The 5,038-nt window shown below is 40.1% G+C and overlaps 1 pseudogene; it reads right to left on the bottom strand.

Annotated features, from left to right (window-relative positions):
- Positions 1-1,819: 1,819 nt before the first annotated feature.
- On the bottom strand, positions 1,820-1,918 carry LOC130037210 (uncharacterized; annotated as a pseudogene).
- Positions 1,919-5,038: the final 3,120 nt, after the last annotated feature.

Here is a 5,038-nt window from a genome sequence, read left to right as displayed (position 1 = left end):
TAGGAGTGGTGAGAGTGGGTAACTTGTTTTATACCTGATAGTATTTTGGGATTCTAGTTCATTGATTTCTGCTCCAAGCCTTTAGTTTATCCCCGTTGATAATAATGCTTGCTGTGGGTTTGTGGTAATTTGCTTTGACTATATTGAGGAAAGTACTTTCAACTCCCATTTTGTTGAGAGTTTTTCATCATGAATAGGTGCTGGATCTCATCAAATGCTTTATCTACATATATTGATATGATCATATGACTATCTTTATTTTATTGAGATGGTGTATTCTGTTGATTGACTAGAGAATGTTAAGCCATCCTTGCATCCCCAAGCTAAACCTACTTGGTCATAGTGTGTGAGATTTTGTTGAGTTTCTGGATTCTCTTTGCTGGTATTTTCTTGAGAATCTTTGTATCTGTATTCATCAAGGAAATAGGTCTGTAATTTTCTTTTTTTGTGGTGTGTCTGTCTGATTTGAGTACTAGGGTGATCTTTGCCTCATAGAAACTATTTGAGAGTATTTATGATTCTTCAATTTCCTGGAAAATCTTGAAAAAATGTTGGCAGCATTTCCTCTTTAAAGGTTTGAAATATTTCACAATTGAATCCATCTGGGCCAGGGAATCTGTTTGGGGGGATACTTTTGACCATCATTTCAATTTCCTTGGTAGTGATAGGTTCAAGTATTCCAAATCTTCATAGTTCAGCGTTGGGAGGTAATCGGAAACCAAAAATTTATCAATTTATTCAAGATTCTCTAATTTCCTGCTGCAAAGATTCTCAATATAATCTCTGATGATCCTGTGGATTTCTGTAGTTTCTATTAGGATATGCCTCTTTGCATTTCTGATTCGATTTATTAGAATTCTTTCTCTTTGTTAATTTGAGAGGCTTCTCGTGGTTTATTGATCTTATTTATTTTCTCAAAGAACCAGCTTTTGCTCTTATTGGTCTTTTGGATTGTATTTTGGGTTTCTAGCTCATTGATGTCTGGTACAAGTTTTATTATTTCCTTCTTCCATCCTAGTTTGGACTACTTTTGTTGGTCATTTTCCAAAATCTTGAGCTCTAATTTATTCATGTAGGCCCTTTCTTTCTTCCTGATGAATTCTGGCAGAGCTATACTCTTTCCTCTTAACACTGCTTTTGCTGTGTCCCACAACTTCTGGTAGTTCGTGTCCTCATTATCATTTGTTTCTGGAAACTTTTTATTTCCTCTTTGATTTCTTCTCTAAGCCAAAAGTTGTACATTACTTCCCTTAAAGAAAATATTTTCTTGCTGAGCTTTAGTCTGTTTGATCTATTGAGAAGTGAAAAAGTAGTGTTGAAATCTCCAACTAGTATTGTGTTGCTCTCAATGTTTTTCTTTAAGTCTATTAGAAGTTATTTTTAAGTATTTTGCTGGTCTGTCATTAGGAGCATCTACAGTGAGGAGGGTGAGTTCTTTCTAATATACAGATCCCATGATCATGAAGAAATGACCTTCACTGTCTCTTATAACCTATAGCCTGAAGTCCATGTGGTCTGGTACTAGTATGGCCACTCCAGCTTTGTGGAGGTGTTCTTTTCTTTCTTGAAGAATTGTTTTCCAGCGTTTATCTTTGAGCCCATGGTTACTTTGATTGTTCAGAAGTGTTTCTTCAGGCAGCAGAAAGTTGGGTTCAGTTTTCTAATTCATCTTCCCATTCTGTGCCTCTGAATTGACACATTTAGTCCATTGACATTGAGGAGATTGTTGTGATGGGGATTTGTGGTATCTTTATGTAGAATTTTTGTACTTGTGGGGATTGTCTTAGCTTAAAGTCGCCCTGTTAATTCTTCTTGCAACAAAAATATGGAACACTTTACAAGTTTGCATGTCATCTCTGTGCAAGGACCATGCTAATCTATGTATCATTTCAATTTTAGTACATATGTTACAAAACATACTAGGAGTTGATTTTTCCATATTTTTCTCTTCTGATTACTTTGAGTGCTGTCCTTACTCACTCCTATGGCAGACAGTGATTCCTAATCAAGGAATGTATTTCAAAGCAGCTTAAATAGATAGATTTAGAACTTTAATGTCCCAGCAAGAAAAATATGGTTTTTACCATATTATCTTTTACCATACCCAAGACATCAGTTTTACAAAATAATTCTTTTGGAAGATGGTATATGAGTCTCGTTTAATTCCCTTCCCTGAAACCTTCATTAAGACCAATAAACTAGAGCCTTTTGCTGTTCTCACCTCAGTCCCGTGTACATCTCCATGAAAAGGTGGATGGTGTTGTCTGCAATTTGACCACTTTGAATGTAAGTAGGATTTTTCTCCTGAAGGAAGAGGTGAGGAGAATATTGATGATTTCATTCCACTTTATTACAAGTACAACTTGAATGGAAGGTGAGACTCATGAGGCTCCTGTAAAGGACAGAAAAAGGGGTCTCAGTGAAGTTTAATGGCCAACACACTTTAACAACACAGACGACTCAATGTAGCCTGTGTGCATCTTTGTGCATAGTGAGTTTCATATCTACTGAGAGTGATTCTCAGTCCTGACACAAAGGCAAAACAGACCTGTATTTAAAAATCTAGTTCTCTGTGCAGAGCTGGGTCTCTGAGGTGATTGAACAAGTGTATAGTAATTTATTACTAAGCACATAAGTACTTTTCGATCTAAAATTAATTCCAAATATGTCTAAAACGACAGTCGACTGACCTGGCAGCTGGCTTTCCCCACCGGGGCCCCTTGGACGGGGAGGGGTGAGTTTCCCTCACTGCCCTGAGTAGAGCCCCGGCAGCTGAAGACCTCTGCAACCAGCCATAGGTACGCTTAAGACCACTCTCCCTAAGCTTGATGGAGCCTCATGCATGAAGGAACTGGAAGCAGAACCTGTGTAAACACACAAAAAATAAAAGGCTGGCGGTCAGGCCGTTTCCCCACTCCACGGAGGTCGATGGCGATGGTCAGGAGATGGAAGGAAACGGGGGTCAGGCTGGTTGGTTGTGGAGCAGCAGGTTATTACATGGAAGAGATTTATGTCATGGAGGCCTCAGGAATCCTCAAGCACATGAGCACACTGAGAGCCCTGAAGATCCCCTTATATAGATCATAGAACCTCTAAAAGGCGCATTACAGTGATGTCAACAAAAGGAATTACAGAAAAAACCTTGAGGCAGCAAACCATACATTGTTTCTTTACATCCATATTGATTCCTTTTAATCAGCAGGCCAGTAATACTGGCCTCCAGAAAGAAGATACAAAGCCAAACTGAAACCTTCCACAAGCACTTTCACAAGCTGCAAGCACCTTGATTTGCATCCCAAAGACCAGCCTGGCTAGAGCTGGGAATCTATATCCCAAAGATCAGTCCTGGCTAGCACCTGAGATCTGCAGATCTAAGACCAGCTAGGTTTCTGAGAGAAAAGGAAAACTGTCTCGATATACTGAAATCATTTACTGAAGGCAGTTTGAAGGGGAGAAAGCAGTCTCATCCAAGCTAGTCAGGACACACAGGAAAAGAGCTTCTAGGAGGTGTTTCTCCTCTCCTTATCCAACCAACATATAAGCATATATAATATTAATCATTTTGTATGGACACAGTAAGAAATACTTTGAGCTTGTAGAATTGCTCTCCTAGGGCCATCTCGATCTCAGACTGCAGTGCTCAGGCAAGATATCTTTCCTATTCCTAGCAGCAGGGCCCTAGTCTCATCGTTACTTTTGTATCATGACATCATTTGCCTATGATCAACCTCTTAACTTATAGTTAAGAATTGTGGCACCTTGGCCAGGCCCATCGCGATGACAGTGTGGCACATAACTTACCGGCTTGCCCTGGTTCCATCCAGTCCCACGTCGGGACCCTGCCCTTGGGGTGCTAGGAAGTGAGGGCAACTGAGGCTTAAGTTGAGAAGCAGATGCCCAGGAGTGAATAATATTCAAAGCCAATCAATTCCTAAGTTACAAAGCATATGAATTAATTGTCTTCCTGTATCTATACAAAAGGACCTTGCATTAAGGTAAACTGCTCAAAAGACATAAGGAGAGGAGGAAGGCAATATTAACTTACAGTACAGCTTCAGTGTATAAGAGGGATGAGACCTTACAAATTGGTTGGGGAAGAGAGCATAGAAGTGGTTACAGACAGACAAAGTAATAGGAGTGACTCGGGAGCACTGTTATGGGTGCAATTTGATAAACCTAAGCTCTGTGTACTCCAACAGATCCCAGGTGTGCGGGACCCTGGGATGAGATCTCCAAGGCTGCTCAGATCAAGACTGGGCCCCCTCCATCCAGATCCCCCATCTTCTTAAGTGTTACAACCATGAACTGCCCCTGGAGCCATGTAATTCCATCAATGGCCAAGATCCAGAGACTGGATATTGTTGATAAGATAACAACTCTTATTGTTCAGTTCTCACTCTCACAGAACCTGGTAGGCTTCTGCAAGTATCTTGCCCGCAAGGCAGAGTCTGTGTTTCTGGTCACTGTTTCTTTTGAAATACAGAAGCTACTTAATTTAAGATAGTCCCCTTTGTTTATCTCTGTTTCCAGTTGCTTGGCAAGTGGCGTGTTATCTTAGAAGATACCATTAGCTTCAATGTTGTGGAGGGATTTGCCAACCTTGTCTTCAATGTAACTGAGGGATTCTGGTTGATTTTGAGGTCTTTGACGCATTTTTATCTGACTTTTGTGCATGGTGTTAGGTAGAGGTCTGAGCCATTTTCTTTTTGCATGTAGCTGTCCAGTTTTTTTTTTGCACCGTTTGTTTAAGAGGACTCTCTTGCTCCACTTCACATTTCTTGCTCCCTTATCAAAGATTAGATGATGTATATTTGAGGGTGTGTGTCAGTATATTCAATCCTTTTCCAATGGTCTGCGGCTCTGCCTTTGTTCCAGTACCATGCTGTTCTCATTATTATCACTTCATAGTAGAGTTTGATGTTGGGGAAGGTGATGCCTCCATCGTCTTTTTCCCAAGAATTGCTTTAGCTATTAGTTGGCATTTGTTGTTCCGTATGAATTTCAGGAGTGCTTGATCAATTTCTTTGAAGAATGTCAT

The sequence above is a fragment of the Sorex fumeus genome, unplaced genomic scaffold, assembly GCF_029834395.1.
Source record: "Sorex fumeus unplaced genomic scaffold, SorFum_2.1 ptg000070l, whole genome shotgun sequence".
Classification (NCBI taxonomy): Eukaryota; Metazoa; Chordata; class Mammalia; order Eulipotyphla; family Soricidae; genus Sorex; species Sorex fumeus.
The sequence above is the reverse complement of the archived record's forward strand: the minus strand, read 5'-3'. Positions and strand labels throughout refer to the sequence as shown.